The 22,064-nt window shown below is 37.0% G+C and overlaps 1 protein-coding gene across 1 annotated transcript in view; it reads right to left on the reverse strand.

Annotated features, from left to right (window-relative positions):
• LOC115628647 (unconventional myosin heavy chain 6) overlaps window positions 1–22,064 on the reverse strand; it is a 665,426-nt gene that overhangs the window by 39,876 nt on the left and 603,486 nt on the right. The window lies entirely within an intron of this gene.

The raw sequence follows: 22,064 nt of genomic DNA on the forward strand, positions 1-22,064 counted from the left end.
AAAAGGAAGAAGAAGAGCGAACTTGATGCTGCAGCTTGTGGGCGTAGTACCGAAGTAAAATTGTTTCACTAATAACTTTTCTTAAAACTAACTGATTTAGATGAAATTTAAAACAAAAGTAGATAATCATAGCAGATGATGAATTTTGATGGCATCTGCGGGCAGAGCTGCAGTCAGCGCATGTGTAGCGATTTTATTTATGGCTTTAATTTTCTTTAGAATTTACCTATCATGATGAAACTTGGCACACAGACACATATGCACTAACTGGATGTAACTACCAAAATTTATTTCAAAATTCCGAGAATTACGGAAGTTATAAAAAAACATGAATTGCGTGGGAGAATAAAAAAAAAAAACTTGACCTGCCTAGGGCTCAGGGGAACCTGGATACAAAGTTTCGTCAATCTAGCTCTTGCACCTTATGAGATCCTTGCGCTCATACAGACGGACAGACGGACATGGGTATATCGACTCGGCTTGTCACCCTGCTCAAGTGTATATATACTTTGTGGGGTCTGCCACGCCTCCGTTTGCCTGTTACATACATTCCCACAAAACTAGTATAGCCTTTCACCCTTTGGGTACAGGCTATAAAAAGAGTAAAGCAAGTGGAAAAGCTAAAGTCGAGTGTTACAACATTGATAATAATAATAGAAATTTAAAAAATGAAGAAAACTTAAAACAAGACAATTATGTTAGTTGCAGATACTAGGAATTGTATCTATGGGAGTGTATGCGAAACTTGGCATACGGACTCATAAGTGGAGGTATTTCTTACATTAGAATGAAAAATTACGTGAAAAATTACGTGAGTTATAGAAAATTACTAACTGCGGTGGAGAGGGGGAGGTTTCCGAAAGTCCTCCATAGGCGGTGCAGATACTTTTACACTTGAAATGACTACGCGTCGGTTCTTTGATTCGTACTGCCCGTGCACGATTTTATTCAAAACTCACGCTGTGTTGTAGGGCAGCAGCGTGTGGAATTGATTGTGATTTCTATTAGACAATATAATTAGGTTGGTCCACATGCTGCGTTTGTAAGGCGTCGCATGAGGACCGTGTAATTCTATCGGCTAGCCTATCTTAAGCTAACACAGTGTTGTATGCAGCTATGTAATCTAAAATCTAATAGCAGGTATTGCCCGTCTTAACCCGGCTCAATATAATGTTTCCAATTGTATTTATTTTGTGTGTGCATAACCTACCCATATGTTTTCACCTTATAAGTTACCAGTAGGAATGCATTTAAGGTATTTAAATGAACATTTTCTGTTATTGACAAAAAATTGTTCAGTAGTCCGTTACATTTTTGTTCTTGCCAAACTATTTCGTTAAACGAACATGACCACTATAACTAATATTTTTTAAAGTTTGTTTTCCCACCTTTGGAGCTAGAATTTTCCAAAAGCCTTTCTCAGTGTGCTCCTACACTATGATGGATACTATGAAAGGATACTTGAGTCCAAATCTCATCTTTTACCGTTTGGGCTGTGCGTTGATCACCAATTAGTAAGGACAAACTGTTTTATATATAGAGATAACGCAACGTTTTAAGATAGACTATGTGCAAAAAAGGGGAATAATTATAAGGGTATATCCTAATTTTAAATTCACATTTGAGTCTTTTCGTGCCATATTGAGTCAATACGGTCACGCACAAACTCGGAATATGAAACACGGCACTCGTGTCAATGCCGTGCAGCGATGAGCCACGATCAAAAAGCTCTGACAATTCTCATCTCAATTTGCTAGTTGTTGTTGTTTTTAGAGCATTATTTTTTTTACAATCAAACAACTGTGTTCGATTGCTCAATGTATACATTAATACGAATGTACATACATGCTATATTCATAAGTACACAGGCATACATATGGATGTTTCTCTTTACTTTTTCAACCGTACGTAGAGAACCGCACACATAGACACGAACTGTTGCTTGTTGTGTGTGTGAGTGTGTGTATGTGATGTCCCCAACTATTTGATATTTGTTGTTGCTGCATAAAGTTATTAATGAAAAGCCTAAAGCCATTTGAAATAGTGAATAAATATTAAAACCCCAATAATTCAAGCTCCAACACAAATTTCGAAAATCTAAGTATGCAGTTTTGTTTGTATTCTTTAATTGATTTTAGAAACAAAGTTTTAAGTCGATCGGTTGAAAAATGCGGATTTTTCAAACAAACTTTGGAGCTACTTTTCCCCCCTTTGGTGCTCGAGTTTTCCAAAATCCCTTCTTAGTGGGCACCTAGACTATGAAAGGATACTTAAGTCCAAATTTCAGCTTCCTAGCCTTTACCGTTTGGACTGTGCGTTGATCACCAATCAGTCAGTCAGGACTAGCCCACACTAACCTGACCCATCAACATTACCTTAACCGTAACCAACCACCATCCTGCCCTTTTTGCCAAGACAACAACACTACCATATACCACCACATTCCACCACATGCATGTGCAGCTCTCATCCATACCAGACAGTCTATATTCAGCAACACAAACCTCCTAAACCTCCTAAACCTCCTCAGCAACCTCAACACAGATAACATACAAAAAATCTTGCTTTTCCTAAAAACATCCAACATGTACCAAAAACTAAAAAAAAAAAAAAAAAAAAAAAAACTGTAAATATAAGAATGTATTCCTAAACAATGTATAATAAATGTATAAATTACATAATCAATTATGTACATATAATTAGGCTAACATACAGCATATGTACTTGTAAATAGACCACCACCAACAATACCAATACCAAACAACATAGCCGAAGGCTAGCGCTATACCACCTAAGTTAGTTCAGTTTTGTAAGCTTCTCTATCTTTTATAATAATAATAAAAAAGGAAAAACTTAATAGAGAGGAGAAGCATAGAATTACTTAAAAAGAAAAACAGTAAAATAGCCTGTACTCTCCACAAAAAAGGAAAATTAAAAAAATATTTATTTAAAAAAAATTTAATTACTAAAAAAAATGGAATTAATTAATTAAATTAATAAATTAAATTTTTTTAATACCTACATCATCGTGTCTATGCGTGTTTATATGCGTGTATGTATGCAGCACAAAGTTGAACCAAAGCAGCATCAACAACAACAGCTGCGGGCAGAGCCACAAGCAGAGCATGAGCTGCGATTTTATTTATGGCTATAACTTTCTTCAGGATTGACGTATCATGATGAAAATTCAAAGAATTACGGGAGTTATGGAAAACAAGATAGAACGCTACAGTCGGGCAAGCCCCACCGTAAAATAACCTGTACTCTCCACATAAAAAATAAATTTAAAAAATAAAATATTAAAAAAAATTTAATTAATTAAAGTAATTAATATTTAATGAAATATAAAATATTCAGCACATGCATACATGTATACACAATTGTTTATGTACAATTCCAATAGAATAAATTAATAACAGAATCGTGTCTCTGGGTGTTTATATGCCTGTATGTATGCAGCACAAAGTTGAACCAAAGCAGCAACAACAACAGCTGCAGACAGCGCTGCGGGCAGCGATTTTATTTATGGTTATAATTTTCTTCAGAATTGACCTATCATGATGAAACTGGCATACGGACTCATAATCACTAACTGGAGGTACATGCCAAATCTGAGTAGAAAATTACAAAAATTACGGAAGTTTTGTAAAAAAACACGAACTGCGGAGGAGTAGGGGGAGCATCGAAAAAAAAACTTAAACTCGTACTTTCTCGGACTTAGGAGAATCTGAATACCAGTTTGGTTGTTCTAGCTCTTATACTTTCTGAGTTCCTTGCGTTCATACAGACAGACGGACAGACGGTCATATATATAGTTTGTGGGGCCTGCCACGCCTCCTTCAGCCTGTTACATACATTCGCAAAAAACTAATATAGCGTTTTACGTTTTGGGGGGTACAGGGGGGTATTATACTCTGTACATGAAATGTACAGAAGAATATTATGTTTGCGGGAGCTGAAAAATGTAACAGGAAGAAGGAGGCGTGGCGGAGCCGACAAAGTATTGTAATGCAAATCGGTAGTGCATAGTGCAAACTGCGAGCTTGGCGCTCAAGTATCGATTTGCGCTTATCGATACGGTTGTGTTCTCCGCTGATGCGGATCATTTAAGCATCTCCATATGTGTAAATTAGATCCTTAAGTATTTGGGCCATCTGCCTGTTTTGATCGCCATTGAAGGCTAATAAAGTGAAGTAAAGGAAAGCTGAGTTGAACGGCGCAATTATTTCTTTCGCGCCGCTGTTAATTCTTTGAAAGTGGGCCCTTCTCTGGCAAGCGTCGACGAGCGCCTCCGCTATACAGATTTGTTGCTGCAGCCACTTCGCCAGCCGCTACGCTGCCGGTCCCTGCTACTTTACACACCTGCCCACTATTGTTTTGCGTCGCGGCTGTTGTTGATGTTGCTGTTTAGTTGACTGCTAACATGCTTACACAGACACGAATATACGAGCATAAACATACATACACTCACATAGACGCAATTGCTTTGTATATGTGCAATTATACGTGAGTTCGAATAACAAAAGAGGTAAAATTGATCAAAAAATTATTTTTTTAATTCTGTTACTTTTTTTAATTTCTATAATTATTCTAAACAAGTACAGAGTATTTCAAAGTCGGGACACCCGACTTTAGCTTTTTTACTTGTTTTTATAAGCCTTTTTGAAGCAGACTACTTTTCATTTTCCATTGCTTGCAAAGTGGATGAATCAAACAAATTTTCGAAAGAAGGTGAGAAAAAAATAGCCGGGACAGAAGGGACAGATGGTGGGACAGTTTAAAATGTATCCAACTGGAGCTTCGGTAGAGACTCAAATTTACCAGAATATGTTTTTAAGCAAATCAATTCGATTCGAAATTGCTTGCGAGAAGCTCAGTAATTTTATGCAAATTAACAATTCGATTTTTCACGGTGTAAATGCAACTTGGGCAATACTATTTTGATCCGCCGCAGCCTTTTCTAGCTTTAGCAAATTACCCTGAGCATTTAACATACATACATTTTATCACACAACTAGCAGCTAATTTACTGCGGCTGGTCAACATCAAGAGCGAGTTTTGTGCACAACGACATTATTATTTAATAACAATAGAGAACATTACAGTCGAACAAGCACGACAGTGAAATTCCCCTTTATCCAGACAAACTTCCAACACTGAGTTATATACGAGGGGAAATTTCAAGGCGAATTCTAACAAATTTAGTCTGATGTACTCTACTGAGTTGGCCTTGAGTAATATTTTTGAAGAACTCAAATATAAATTTGGTTTTGAAATAGCTTTGAGGAAGTGATTAATGTCAGAGATATTGTTGTTCGGTGTGAAGATACGCGGGAGAGAAGTGGCGATTTTAGCTATACAGTCAGCATTGTCATTTCCTTTAATTATAAAGTGGCTGGGTATCCAAATCATTTTAAGTTTGGGAAATTTGTGGTTTAAAATTGTTATAATTATAAAAGGATAGTAATTCTGTTTATCTGGATAAGCTATTGCAGTTAAGGCTGAGTGAGTCGGAACAAATGGCAAATTTACCGGGTTTTGAGAGAGCAGTTTTAATTGCTTTGTAAATGGCTATAATTTCTGCTGAAAATACTGTGGAGTAATGTGGAATAAGTCCAAGATTTAAGGTATCAGTATTAGTAGTAACACTGTAACCAACAGAGTCTTTCGTTTTGGAACCGTCTGTGTATAAAAATTTGTAGTTTGTCATTCTATTTTTATACCCTGTACGCAAAGGGTACAAGGGTATATTAGTTTTGTGCGAGTGTACATGTAACACACAGAAGGAGGCGTGGCAGACCCCACAAAGTATATATATTCTTGATCAGCATGACAAGCCGAGTCGATATAGCCATGCCCGTCTGTCCGTCTGTATGTATGAAAGCAAGGATCTGAGAAAGTATAAGAGCTAAAATAACTAAACTTGGTATCTAGATTCTCCTGATTCTTATAGTCTCCGAGATATAGGCGATTATACGAATGGAAAATCGGGAAAACCCCCATAGGGGGAAGTGGGGGGGAAAATCAAAAAAGTAAAACAAACGTGCACAGCGTACGTACATAATGCATCTTTCTGCAAAGTTTGGTGTCTCTACCTCTTATAGTCTAGGAGGCGTGGCAGACCCCACAAAGTATATATATTCTTGATCAGCATGACGAGACGAGTCGATCTAGCCCTGTCTGTCTGTCCGTCTGTCCGTCCGTCTGTCCGTCCGTATGAACACCTGGATCTTTGAGACTATACGAGATAGACACCAAATTTTGCACAAAGATGCCTTATGTGTGTATTCTATACGAGTTTGTTTAGTCCAAGATGCCTTGTGTGAATACACAGAAAATGTATATTTTGGAATTTCCCTCCTTCCCCCCTCTCCCCCGCAAATGCGATTTGCTCTAACTCCCGTGTTTCTTGGAATTTCGAACTAAAATTTTTAGTTATTATGTGTCCGTATGACAAGTTTCATTATGATAGACCGATTTAACAAGATGTTATAGCCATAAATATATTTGCTGCTGCAGCGCTGCCCGCGGCTGTTGATGCTGGTGCTTCGGTTGATTGCACACATGTTTACACAGACACGAATAGATGCGAATAGGCATAAATACACTCACTAAGGCGCAATTGCTATGTAAATGTGCAAATATACACCCTTTACGTGAGTTCGAATACCGAGAAAGGTAAAATCGATCCATTTTTTTTTTTCTTAATTTTTTTTTATTTTCTATAATTATTGAAAACATATGTACAGAGTATTTCAAAGTCGGGACACCCGACTTTAGCTTTTTTACTTATTATAAGTATTCTAAACATATGTACAGAGTATTTCAAAGTCGGGACACCCCACTTTAGCTTTTTTACTTGTTTTAATTTCTATAATTATTCTAAACATATGAACAGAGTATTTCAACGTCGGGGCACCCGACTTTAGCTTTTTTACTTGTTTTCTATTACACATAAAATTTTTAACATAGTTGAAAATTTGTGTAATTATTTTCCATTCTATTAGTTGTTGAAGCACTGTGTGGATTCCTATTTTATCGAAAGCCTTGACAAAATCTAAAGATATTATAGAAATGTGACGTTTTTATAGCCTGTACTCAAAGGGTAAAAGGCTATACTAGTTTTGTGCGAATGTATGTAACACACAGAAGGAGGCGTGGCAGACCCCACAAAGTATATATATTACTAGCAGGTATTGCCCGTCTTAACCCGGCTCAATGTGTTTCCAATTGCATTTATTTTGTTTGTGCATAACCTACCCATATGTTTTCACCTTAAAGGTTACCAGTAGGAAGGCATTTAAGGTATTTAAATGAACATTTTCTGTTCTTGACAAAAAATTGTTCAGTAGTCCGTTACATTTTTGTTCTTGACAAACTATTTCGTTAAACGAACATGACCACTATAACTAATATTTTTTAAAGCTCGTTTTCCCCCTGTTGGAGCTAGAATTTTCCAAAAGCCTTTCTTAGTGTGCTCCTACACTATGATGGATACTATGAAACGATACTTGAGTCCAAATTTAAATTCACATTTGAGTCTTTTCGTGCCATATTGAGTCAATACGGCCACGCACAAACTCGGAATATGAAACACGGCACTCGTCAATGCCGTGCAGCGATGAGCCACGATCAAAAAGCACTGGCACCGATACCATCAAACTATCGAAGTTTGAATGCAATAAGCAGAATATTTAAATAATGAAATCGAATTATTTATTGAGATCAAGAAGAACAAATCATATACATACATACATACATCTGCCCGCAATGCGAAGCAGAATATGCGTAGGTCCGTTATTCGGTTTCTGCTATACTATCGCTTACGCAGTCGTTGCCTAGCGACGGTAACTGTAACATTTTGGCGTTTTGAAACATGAAATGGTCAAAACGAAAGAAGAAGAGCGAGCTAATGACTTGCAGTTGTTGTTGTTTTTAGAGCATTATTTTTTTTACAATCAAACAACTGTGTTCGATTGCCCAATGTATACATTAATACGAATGTACATACATGCTATATTCATACACAGGCATACATACATATGTACATATGTTTCTCTTTACTTTTTCAACCGTACGTAGAGAACCGCACACATAGACACGAACTGTTGCTTGTTGTGTGTGTGAGTGTGTGTATGTGATGTCTCCAACTATTTGATATTTGTTGTTGCTGCATAAAGTTATTAATGAAAACACTAATGCCAAATGCACTAAACAAAGAAAAAATTACTTTTAAAAATGTTATATTATATAATTTTCAATTAATTAACATTTCTTGCTCTGTCAGTGCAAGACGAATGTACATACATACACATACATAGATGTGCACATATGTATGGACATTCACACATTAGTGTCTCACATTTTGCTTTGGCTATTTCAATCGTTTGCACGCAACTACACGAACAGCTGTTTGTATGTGTGTGTATGTATGCTTAGTTGTCCCCAACTGTTTGATATTTTGTATTGTTTGTTCTGCCTGCTTTTGTAAAATGCATATTTTGAAAATCCTTGAATGCAAAGTTGTAGATTTAGTTACGTAGATTACATTATCCAAATTTTAAATCGATCGGACTAAATTTATAACACAAACTTTTCATTTGAAATAGTGAATAAATATTAAAACCCCAAAATTTCAAGCTCCAACACTTTCGAAAATCTAAGTATGCAGTTTTGTTTGTATTCTTTAATTGATATTAGAAACTAAGTTTTAAGTCGATCGGTTGAAAAATGCGGATTTTTCAAACAAACTTTGGAACTACTTTTCCCCCCTTTGGAGCTCGAATTTTCCAAAATCCCTTCTTAGTGCGCATCTACACCATGATAGGATACTCGAGCCCAAATTTCAGCATCCTAGCTTTTACCGTTTGGGCTGTGGGCTGTTGACGCGGTTTCCTTTTGTGCCCCAAGAAAACCCCAATAATTCAAGCTCCAACACAAATTTCGAAAATCTAAGTATGCAGTTTTGTTTGTATCCTTTAATTGATTTTAGAAACTAAGTTTTAAGTCGATCGGTTGAAAAATGCGGATTTTTCAAACAAACTTTGGAGCCTGTTTTCCCCCCTTTGGAGCTCGAATTTTGCAAAATCCCTTCTTAGTGCTCATCTACACCATGATAGGATACTTGAGCCCAAATTTCAGCATCCTAGCTTTTACCGTGTGGGCTGTGGGCTGTTGACGCGGTTTGCTTTTGTGCCCCAACATTTTTTTTACAGGAAAACTCCCATATTTTAGGCCCCTAAAAAAATATCAAAAAACCAAGTATACAGTTTTTCTTGGAATTGGAATTGGAGTATACAAACTAAGTTTAAAGTTAATCAGATGAAAACTGTAGATTTTTCATACAAACGTTGGAGCCTGTTTTCCCCCTTTGGAGCTCGAGTTTTCCAAAATCCCTTCTTAGTGGGGACCTAGACTATGAAAGGATACTTGAGTCCAAATTTCAGCTTCCTAGCCTTTACCGTTTGGGCTGTGCGTTGATCACCAATCAGTCAGTCAGTCAGTCAGTCAGTCAGGACAAACTGTTTTATATATATAGATTGATCAGGGTGACAAACCGAGTCGATATAGCCATGTCCGTCCGTCCGTCCGTCCGTCCGTCTGTCCGTCCGGTACAAGAGCTAGAATAACCAAACTTGGTATCCAGATTCCCATAAGCCCTAGGCAAGTCAAGTTTATTTTTTTATTCTGATACACCCCCCTACTCCACCGCAATTCGTGTTTTTTTCCATAACATCCCGTTAGTGATTATGTGTCTGTATGCCAAGGTCAATTCTGAAGAAAGTTATAGCCATAAACAAAATCGCTGCCGTCGCTCTGCTTGTAGCGCTGCCCGCACCTGTTGTTGTTGTTGCTGCTTGGGTTCAACTTTGTGCTGCATACAAACACGCATATAAACACGCAGAGACACGATTCTGATGTAAATGTATGCTGTTGAAACTGTACATGAACATGTCTTTAATTTAATTAAATAATTTAATTAATATTATTTTTTTTAATTATTAAAAAAAATTTTTTCATTTTTTCCTTTTTGGTGGGAGGTACAGGGTATTTAAGAGTTGAGCTTGCTCGACTTTAGTATTCTTTTCTCGTTTTGAAATTGATCTAGTTACCAAGTGGTCTACGTAGAGTAGACCATCTGTAACTGACTTACCCCTTTTAAAACCAAATTGGTTAGTACGGATTAGCTTGTTGACAGTAACAAACTACCATAATCTTTTTGCTACTATTTTATCCAAGATTTTACCAAGGCACGAGTTAAGTGAAATTGGACGGTAAGAAGATAATTCCGATTTGTCTTTGTTAGGTTTCAAAATGGGTACTGTCATACTTAGTTTAAAAGATTATGGTATATATGAATTAAAAATGTTCATGTGCGGTCATGTCCGGGTGTGAGTCCTTTGAGCGAATTCAGGGTTGACTGGAGTACAATAAAGGTAATGTTGTTTTCTATTTCATGTGATAAATTACAAATTAAAGAGTTTGTTTAAGGTAAATTTGTGGGAAAAGTTTTTGACGTCTGATTCAGTTGACCAAAATTGGGCGAATGAGTTAGCTATTGTATTTGGGTCAATGACAATTCTTTTGTTATTAAAGAAAGTTATAGCCATAAATAAAATCGCTGCCCATGCGCTGCCTGCAGCTGTTGTTGTTGTTGCTGCTTTGGTTCAACTTTGTGCTGCATACATACACGCATATAAACACGCATATACACGTGGTGTAAATGTATACTGTTAAAACTGTACATAAACATGTCTTCTATGTATGTATTAAATAAATTTTCTTTATTAATTAATTAATTAAATGATGCGTGGCAGACCCCACAAAGTATATATATTCTTGATCAGCATGACGAGATGAGTCGATCTAGCCCTGTCTGTCTGTCTGTCCTTCTGTCTGTTACATTTTCAGCTCCCGCAAACCTAATATACTCTTGTACATTTTATGTATAGAGTATAAAAACACAACATTTTCTAAAACTGATAAGGTTCGTCTGTCCGTATGAACACCTGGATCTCAGAGACTATAAGAGGTAGAGACACCAAACTTTGCACAAAGATGCGTTATGTGTGTACGCTGTGCAAGTTTGTATTATTTTTTTTGATTTTCCCACCCACTTCCCCCCTATGGGGGTTTTCCCGATTTTCCATTCGTATAATCGCCTATATCTCGGTGTAAATAGTTCCTTGCTATACAGCTAGCAACTATTCACTATCAGAGGCCACACTTTATCCCGTGTAAGGCGTCTCTGAGAGAACAAAAAAGGAAACAAACCAATGCTTAAATTTCCAATTTCATTCTGATTTTATTTCTGAAATTTCTTCAGTATTTATACAATTTTTGTCTTATTTACTAGGTTTTTCCTTATGTACTAATAATTCAATATTTGACTCTTTCTTATTTTCTAAACATTGTACTTACTCTAATTTTACATTTTTCGTCTTATTCTATCCTAACGGTGTCAAGTGGATTTCCCCTCCATATGTATATTCCAAGCCTTTCTTAAACGCAGTGTGCACCTTAAGCGCACCCTTAAACGCTGTCGCGGTCCTATTTGCCTATGCATTTCTTGTTACCTACTATGCGTTGGTCTGTACCACTGCTGCATGCGGCTATTTTTAGACCGAGATTTGTTGTTTAGCCTACCTACTGCTTGTGCTCCCTACGCTAACTTCTGAGCTCTTGTTCACTTTTGTGAACATCTTGCGCAGGGCAAACCTAACTGTCGCTGGCGACTAAACTATGTTCACTTTTGTGAACATCTTGCGACGGGAAATAATGTCATATATTTTATACTCCTAATTGCATCCAAGAATCAAGTTGTATTTCTCTTTCCACTTTGTCCAAAAACGGATTTTCTTGCTTGGTACCAATTTCCATCGGTCCAATACTGAAATCCCTTTGTTATATTTCCGATCTATGCCTTCGAAAAGCGGTTCGTGAATTCGAAATTGTGCTGGCTTTAAACTGTTCTCTAATTCAATGTTACTGTCTAACCTGTACAGTGGCCCGGAGTTCAGTATTGTCTTGATTTGCACTAGTGACGTACTTATTTTCTCGTACGTTAGAGTTCGTTCTTTTACTATTTTGTTTTGGTAATTTTTTACTGAATCTACTGAATCTACCCCCGTTCCTTGGATTCCTCCGAAGTGAGGACTTGCCAGAGGGATAAGGTGAAATTGTGGTCTTTCTAATTTTAAACCAACAGTATTTGGCTTAACTGCAGTTGTCTTTTTTACAGACACACTTTGTGCTGCTTGTACAGTGGAATTGGACATTTTCTCGATCTTTAAATTTGCCTGTTTGTATTGTGATTTTGAAATTACTTTTTCATTCGTTAATTGGACGAAGTCTGCACCTACGAGCTCAGGGGTTTTTATACATTGGACTGAGGATAATTTATCGTGACATTCTTTGGTGTCTGTTTCCTCAGAAATTCCTAATTGTGGTTGTATAGTAATAGAAGAAGAAGTAAATGTCTCAGCACCGACAAAATCATATTTTTCTTCGAACTTTAAATCTTCTGATTTTGGGACCAATCTTGCTTCCGTTGATTGAACAAAATCTGCTACTATGGGCTCAGAGGACTTTTCCAATTCGAAAGAGGCTAATTTTATGCCTATTTCCTCACAATGATTGAAGTTGCCTTCTTTCTCAGTCTTTTCTTCTGAGACTTCCCAAAAACACCTAAATTTAGGAAACTCTATCGTTTCCTCAAACGCCTTTTCTGAGACTTCATTTATAACATCAAACTTAGGAACATCTATCTCTTCAGTAGCTTTCACTGAGACTTCCCAAAAATCCCTAAATTTGGGAAAATCTAATTTTTTCTCACAGGCTTTCTCTGAGACGTCTCCCATAAAACTAATTTTAGAAAAATCTAAGTTTTTCTCAGCAGCTTTATCTGAGACTTCGAAAAAATCCCTAAATCTAGGAAAATTTAATTTTTTCTCAGTAGCTTTATCTGAGACTTCGCAAAAATCCCTAAATCTGGGAAAATCTAATTTTTTCTCAGAGGCTTTCTCTGAGATTTCCCAAAACTTTTCTAAGTTCACTGTTACGGCTTCTATTCTATCTGCCTGTGGGGTTTTAACTGGCCCTGATAAAATCCATCCTAACTTGGTTTTTTGTGCTAGGATAGACCCATCTTGTCTTACTCCTTGCATTATTATTCCTGGCAACATATTGCTGCCTATCAAAATGTCGCTCCTACTTTTCTTATTAAATAGCGGATCTGCTAGCATTTCATTCTGTCATTGGCTTTTGTTATATTCGAAGCTAGATTGTGGTTGTGGATTTAATATCCGAGGCATTACTAATGCTTCCGACTCAATCACCACTGGGCTAGGAAATCTTGGCCTAATTTTTATATTTATCAGTGAGTTTGAGACTCCAGCCAAACTATCGCCTATACCAAAAATCTGGGTTTTCTTCTTTATTTTCGGAAGCTGCAGTATTTGTGCAGCTTCCTCTGTAATAAAGGTAGTTTGTGATCCTTGGTCTACTACAGCCCTTAAAATTTTCCATTCTCCTGTATACGATTGGACTTCTATCTGCGCTGTTGCAAGGATCGTTGTTGTTGATGCCTTTGCAATCAGCGTTCCCGCTCTACCCTCTTCTTTGTGCAATAGTACATGATGTCCACCATGACATTTCTCACACTTCATCTGATGATCCTGACATTCGGATCTAAAATCATGCTTTAAGCAAGAGAAGCATCGTCCGATTTCCGTTGCTGCGGTCCATCTCTCTTCTACCGAAAGATTGATAAATTTCCTACAACTCTCTAATGGATGTCCTATCAGTTTGCAATATGGGCATGTTGTTTGCGGGTAGCTCCTACTCATTTCTTTTGGATACCTCCTGAACGGTTCTTTAAAAATGTTTTTGTTTGCATTGTTTGTATTGCCTGGAGGTGTTGTTCGAGAAACTCCAAAACCTCTTCTAAGGTTTGGATTTCTTTTGTTCTCCTAGTGTACTGTTCATACTGTTGTAGTCCTGCCCTATCGAATTTTCTTAAAACTATCCTAGCCCATACTATATCTGCTTCTTTTATTCCTGTATCCATACCGTTTATGGCATGAATACATTGCCTAGTAGTATCTAGCAGGGCCTGGACACTTTTTTCCGACTCACTATTCATTGTGGGCTGATCTAATAGTTTGTCCATGTGGTAGGAGAATATTTGTCGCCTATTTTCGTATCTATCTTTCAAAATATGTAATGCCGTTTTATAATTTTCCCTTGAGATTGGTAAATGCTGTATTAGGGAACTCGCCTCCCCCCTAACTAGCTCTTTTAACCTTATAAATTTCTCAACTTCGTGTAAGTTTTTGTTCTTGTGCACCAAGTTTCCAAACATATCTGAAAAGGCTGTCCACTGTGCTATATTTCCGAAAAAGGGATTAATTTCAATTTCTTTTAATTTCAATGTGCTATTCGTGTTTTTGTCTTCATTAATTTCTTTCATTTTACGTAAAAAAAGTCCTTGTACCTCCTCCAACATTTGCCCTATTTCGTTCTCAGTGCTAAAGGGGTCTTTTTCCAAGGTTTTTATACTCTCCTTTATTTCCTCAAACTTTCCATCTAAGAATTTCTTCGCTTCCGGCGCCTCTAGTCCTACGTGAAAATCTCCACTAATCTGTCTGCCAAACCTTTCGGCCTTGGCTATTACCGTATTTCTTTTCTTTTCCCACCTATGCCTGGCTTCGTCTTGAAATGGGGATGTGGCTGACATGCTCGTCTCCATTGGAGCTGATGGTACGTGTTTTTTAGGTTTGTACCTAGCTAGGCAAGTCATTATATCCCCTCTAACCTTCATCACGTTCGCCCACACGTTCTTTTGGAAATAGTCTACCTCGCCAAGACTTTTCTTGTTGTCCTCTAGGATCTCATGCCTTTTTTCGAATTTTTCCCAGAGCTTCTCTAGCTCTGCTAAGTGCTGTGAGTTTTCACACAACGTTTTCTCTCCTAAATTCGTTATATTTTCTATCTCCCTATAAATCGTCTGCTGCTCTACTAAGAGATCTTTTAATTGATCCCTTGTCAACACCATCTTGTCACCTTTGGTATTATTATTTTCGACAACAACAAATATTTTATGTTATTATTTATTTATTTCTTCTTATTTCTATTTTTCTTAATATTAATTTTGAAATGTTCTTAATTTTTCTTAACATCAGTTCTTTTTTGCTCCTTTTTCTTTTTACTCCTGTTATCTTTTAATTTTTTTCTAACAGGTACTTCTTTTGTTCCTGTCCTATTGAAATTTGAGCTAATTTGTATAGCTCTCGCAACTGATTCCTAACTCTTTGCCGTTTGCCTGGTTTTACTTCTTTCTTTTGGGCTTCCGGCTGTATTTTCGATTTTTTATTTCTCTCCCTATATTCTTCTATCGTAAGCTTTTGCGGTCCTGCATTGGGTTCCGCTGCAGCTTCTATATATGGCCTTGCGACCTTAATAATTCTATTAAATACTCGGTCAAATTCTTCCATAGAAGCAAATTGACGTTCGTCGGTGGCTTCCTGGGGTTTCTGACTCATGGGCCAAACCTGGTAGAGGTTTGGCTCTTGTCGTATTCTTCGGCTCTGCGCTTCTTTTGTCGAAACCTTCTATGGGCTTGAACCTGCTGTATTCTCTGGCTTCTCTCTTCTTCGTCCTTCGGCGGCCCAAACCTTGTAAGGGATCTTTGGGAACCGCTTTTCTCTGACCCTCTCGCTTCTTCGTCCTTCGGCGGTCCAAACCTTGTAAGGGATCTTTGGGAACCGCTTTTCTTTGACCCTCTTGGTCCAAACCTGGCAGCGGTTTGCAGGGGTCTTCCTTCTGATTTATCGGCCCAAACTTAGCAGAAGTTTGGCAACCGATTTTAGTTTCGTCTTTACTAGACTCTGTATTCTTTCCCTTCCTACTTTAAAGGCTATGGCCTTAATGGTTCGGCTTTTGTTTTCAAATTTTCATTTTTTGATTCTAACACCTTTTCGGTATCTAGTTCGGATGGGCCCGCTATTGCCGACCTCGCCGTTTCCTTGCTCGAAGGACCAAAATGTAAATAGTTCCTTGCTATACAGCTAGCAACTATTCACTATCAGAGGCTACACTTTATCCCGTGTAGAGCGTCTCTGAGAGAACAAAAAAGGAAACAAACCAATGCTTAAATTTCCAATTTCATTCTGATTTTATTTCTGAAATTCCTTCAGTATTTATACAATTTTTGTCTTATTTACTAGGTTTTTCCTTATGTACTAATAATTCTTTATTTGACTCTTTCTTATTTTCTAAACATTGTACTTACTCTAATTTTACATTTTTCGTCTTATTCTATCCTAACGGTGTCAAGTGGATTTCCCCTCCATATGTATATTCCAAGCCTTTCTTAAACGCAGTGTGCACCTTAAACGCACCCTTAAACGCTGTCGCGGTCCTATTTGCCTATGCATTTCTTGTTACCTACTATGCGTTGGTCTGTACCACTGCTGCATGCGGCTATTTTTAGACCGAGATTTGTTGTTTAGCCTACCTACTGCTTGTGCTCCCTACGCTAACTTCTGAGCTCTTGTTCACTTTTGTGAACACTCGGAGACTATAAGACCTAGGGACTCCAAATTTTAGTCCCAGATGCCTTATGAGAATACACAGAAAATGTGTATTTTGGAATTTCCCTACCACCTCTCCCACCCTCTCCTATGGAAATCGCGATTTTCTCTAAATCCCGTAATTCTTGGAATTTAGAAAATTTTGCAAATACCCCCAGTTAGTAATTATGTGTCCGTATGACAAGTTTCATCATGATAGACCGATTTAACAAGATGTTATAGCCATAAATATATTTGATGCTGCAGCGCTGCTCAAGCGCTGCCCGCGACTGTTGTTGATGCTGGTGCTTTGGTTGACTGCGAACATGCTTACACAGACACGAATATACGCGCATAAACATACATACACTCACATAGACGCAATTGCTTTGTATATGTGCAGTTATACACCCTTTACGTGAGTTCGAATACCAAAAGAGGTAAAATCGATCAAAATATTTTTTTTTAATTCTCTTACCCAAAGGGTACAAGGGTATATTAGTTTTGTGCGAGTGCACATGGAACACACAGAAGGAGGCTTGGTAGACCCCACAAAGCCGAGTCGATATAGCCATGTCCGTCTGTCTGTCCGTCTGTCTGTGCGTCTGTCTGTCTGTATGAACGCAAGGATCTCCGAAAGTATAAGAGCTAGAATAACCAAACTTGGTATACAGATTCTCCTGACCCCGAGAAAGGACGAGTTTGTTCATTTTTTCTGATCCACCCCCCCACTCCCCCCTATTAACGATTTTCTATAACTCCCGTAATTCTTGGAATTTTGAACTAAAATTTGGTAGTCACATTAGGTTAGTGATTATTTATCCGTATACAAAGTTTCATTATGATAGAATGATCGGAAAGAAAGTTATAGCAATGCACACATACATACATATGTACGACTACACAAACACGCATAGGCACGATTCTGATGTAAATGTAAATGTATGTATGGAATATTTTATATTTAATTTAGTTAATTAATTAAATTAATTTAATTTCTTTTTTGTTGGGTGTTACAGGGTATTTAAGAGTTGAGCCTGCTCGACTTTAGCATTCCTTTCTTGTTTACTTCTTTGGTATTGTCAAATGGGCGCTTTGGATAATAATTTTCGTTAATAAGGAAGCTTCTCTGTTGACATTATTGCTTGGTGGTTTAAGCGAGTGAATATGTTGTATTTTATCAGAAAATAATTGCCAATTGGCCATATTTAGTTTGAAAGTGGGTTTGGCAGTGTCAGTAGGGTAAATTGGGGTGGGAAAGAGAGAGATGCATATCGGGAAATGATCGCAACCATTAAGGTCATCAATAACTTCCCAGGATACGTCACAGACCAATTCTGCAGAGCAGAATGATAAATCTATATGAGTAAATGAATGGTGTGTAGAGTAGTGTGTTGGGCTTTTGATGTTCAGTAAAATATAGTTGGTCTGTGTTATGTAGTTGGTTAATACTTTGCCCCTTAAATTGCTCATAGGAGAGCCCCAAATTGGATGCCAAGAATTAAAATCGCCTAAAACTAGAGTAGGTGTGGAGTTGTTGGGAAGACTAAGAATATTTTCAAGATTTGTTTTGGAATAATGTTTATTGGGTGAAATGTACACTGAAATAATGTTTACACTTTTCTTTGATAAAATTTCCATACCTAAAGCTTCAAGGTCTCCACTTAGTTGCAACTTTGTAAAACTAATGGAGTCGTGAACTAGAAATGCTACTCCGCCAAATGAATTTGTGTTATTAAAGGATATTAAAGAGTAATTAACAGAGATTGGGAGGTATTAAGTATCAACTATATGTGTTTCTTGAAGTGAAAAGATGTGTAGTTGGTGTTCTTTTAAAAGAAGTTGTAACTCACTATAATTATTATTTGTAACCTTTGATATTCCACTGAATAATTTTTGTCATATTAGGGTTATAAATTAAGAGAAATTATATTGAATGAATCTAATGTGAAAGTAGGTAAAGTGAGTTTGAAGTTAGTACGTACATACATACGTATATAAGTAAGAGGAAAAACGTGGCCATCTAAGAGAGAGAGAGAGAGAGTGACTCTAGCCTTAGGTAGCTACGCAGTGGTTGCAAAGAGAAAGTCGCTCACGAAATTTCTGAATCACTCTCTGAAATGCTCATTTCGTTATTATTTGTTGTTGTTTGACTTTTAGGTTTGTTGTGGATTTTAATGTTTTTGCTTAGTTTAGCTTTGAGTGCCGCTACTTTGCGTTTTGATGTTTTGATTGGGAGTATTTTAATATTATTATTAGTTTTTGACTTAGAGTCTAATATTTTAGAATTAGTGTCTAACTTAGAAACAATTGGCAAATTAAGTTCATCTGAAATAATGTTTAATGGGGCCATGACATTAACTGTAACATTTATTGAGCTTGAAAAAGCTTAAAGTTTAAGGAGCTTGATGGCTTGTGTGTTGTTTTTGGTTTTAACTAGAAGAGTTCCATTACGCGTTTTTTTTGCAAAAGTCGACTTCAGAGCCGCATGTATAGTCAATTCGTTGTTTTATAAGAAATGGTGAAACATTTAATAGGTCTTCATTGGGATCACTTCTTAATGTGTTAATAAAGTTAGGAACGGTGTATTTAACAATAAGGCAGGGCTTGTGCCCCTATCAGGAGGAACCTCCATTGTACAAGGTGCAATTCAAAAGTTCCAGGACTTTTTGAAGCTAGCGCCCCCTGGTGGCGCTATCTATATGTCGACTGGTGCGTTAGAATCTGCTATCTTTATCGATTGTCCAGTGAGAATTTCATGACATTTCATCAGTGTCAGTATGTTTGTGTTATCGGTCGGAAAATGAGCTTCGAAAAAAAGAGCCAACATTAAATTTTGTTTTAAAATTGGTAAAACTTTTACCGAAATTGATGAAACAAGTTTATGGCGATGATTGCCTATCCCGTAGCAGAGTGCACGAGTGGTTTCAACGTTTTCAAAGTGGTCGTGAGGACATAAATGACGATCAACATGTGGGCCAATCAAATTTCGTGATCACCAAAAATTCCATCGAAACTGTGCGTGAATTCATCAAAAATCAGCCGAAATCATCATTGAAATTGATGGAAATGGAATTGAACATCTCCAAAACATCGATTTATCGCATTTTGACCGAACATTTGGGCTTACGAACCGTGGCCGATTATTTGACCAAAAATCATATTTTAACCATTAACCACTCACCGTATTCACCTGATATGGCACCGTGCGACTTCTACCTTTTCGGAAAACTACATTTGGCCATGAAAGGAAACCGCTATGCTGACGTTGATGCCATCCAACAGGCGGCGACCGCCATCCTCAAAGCTATACCGACAAATGACCTAAAAAAGTCGTTCGATCACCTTCTTGAACGTGCAAAACGTTGTATTCAGGCGGAAGGAGACTATTTTGAAGGCGACCAATAAATTTTTAAAAAACAAAAAATAGTTTTCGTTTTTTAATAAAAGTCCTGGAACTTTTGAATTGCAACTTGTAGTATTAAATTTTTTGTGTATATACATCTATACTAGCAGGTCTTGCCCGTCTTCGCTGGGCTAAGTAATCTGTGCTTATAATTATAAGTTTATTTACTATATGATATTCTTCTTTCGACGCTCTCTAAAGTTTTTTAAAGAGTTCATTTGCCAAATAGCAAATTTAGTACAATAAGTACTATGTATGGTTATACATATACATATATATATATATGTACATATCTTCGTTACGCACCGGGCGGACTGGCAGTCCTGACAACTGTGTGCTTCCTCAGCACGTTGTACGCACGGTCAAGTTATCCCCGAAAAGTTCGACGCGGGAAATTTAATTTTGATTTATAAATCGGGACGTCCCGCCAAAATTGAAGCGTTCGGCAACGCTGATATGTACATACATTTAAATTTTTCATGCAGGCGTTATCCGCCTATATACATACATACATACATATATATATAAGTATGTATTACATTTTTTAATTCAACACTAATTTGTGTCTTCAATTCTAAATATGATTGTTGTGAATGTAAAATGTGTGTTTCTGCTTTTGTAAATCTCATGAATACACTCACAAAATAGGCTTAACGGTAAATGACTCTTAGATTTGTTCAGAATTCATTTGTAGCGTTGTTAGCTAACACTAAGTCGCTGTAAATATGCGACCAGCTGAGATGCTAGAGATGGGCATGTGTCGGATGCTCTATGTGCTAGAGCATCAAAACTATCGATAGTTGAATCCGTCGATACAATCAATAATTCCATCGAAGTTTGAATTCAATTAACAGAAAATTTAAATAATAACATCTTATAATTTATTGAGATCAATTAGAACAAATCATATACAAACATACATATGTACATCTGTCCGCAACGCGAAGCAGAATATGCGTAGGTCCGCTTTCGGTTTCTGCTTCGTTGCCTAGCGACGGTAACTGTGACCTTATGGCATTTTGCCTTTGAAATTAACAGGCGCAAATGATCAGAACGAAAGAAGCGCGACCCAATAACTTGCAGTTGTTGTTGTTTTTCGTTTTAAAAATTTGATTTAAAACTATAGAACATTATTTATTACAATCAAACAACAGTGCTCGATTGTCCAATGAATACATACAGACATACATACATACGAATGTACATACATGCTATATACGTACGTACACAGGCATACATATGTATGTACATATGCATGCATGTTTCTCTTTACTTTTTCAACCGTACGGAGAGAACCGCACATTTAGACACGAACTGTTGCTTGTTCTGTGCGTGAGTGTGTGTATATGATGTCCCCAACTATTTGATATTTGCGTTCTATGTAATTTGTTGTTGCTGCATAAAGTTACTAATGAAAACCATAATGCCAAATGTACTAAACAAAGAAAAAATTACTTTTAAAAATGTTAAATAATTTTTAATTAATTAACATTTTTGCTCTGTCAATGCAAGACGAATGAACATACTTACATGTGTGTGTGTGTATGTATAGTTAGTTGTCCCCAACTGTTTGATATTTTGTATTGTTTGTTCTGCCTGCATTTGTAAAATGCATATTTTGAAAATCCTTGAGCGCAAAGTTGTAGATTTAATTACGTAGATTACAGTCCCCAAATTTTAAATCGATCGGAAAAAATTTATAACACAAACTTTTTATTTGAAAAGGTGAATAAATATTAAAACCCCAATAATTCAAGCTCCACCACAAATTTCAAAAAACCAAGTATACAGTTTCTCTTGGAATTTTGAGAGTATAAATTGTAGATTTTTCATACAAACGTTGGAGCCTGTTTTCTCTCCTTTGGAGCTCGAATTTTCCAAAATCCCTTCTTAGTAGGCACCTACTCTATGAAAGGATACTTGAGCTCAAATTTCAGCTTCCTAGCTTTTACCGTTTGGGCTGTACGTTGATCACCAATCAGTCAGTCAGGACAAACTGTTTTAGTGCTTCCCGCATCTGTTGTTGATGCTTTGGTTGACTGAAAACATGCTCACACAGGCCCGAATAGACATGCATACACTTACAT

This window comes from Scaptodrosophila lebanonensis, unplaced genomic scaffold, assembly GCF_003285725.1.
Source record: "Scaptodrosophila lebanonensis strain 11010-0011.00,11010-0021.00 unplaced genomic scaffold, SlebRS2 tig00000122-arrow-arrow-pilon, whole genome shotgun sequence".
NCBI lineage: Eukaryota > Metazoa > Arthropoda > Insecta > Diptera > Drosophilidae > Scaptodrosophila > Scaptodrosophila lebanonensis.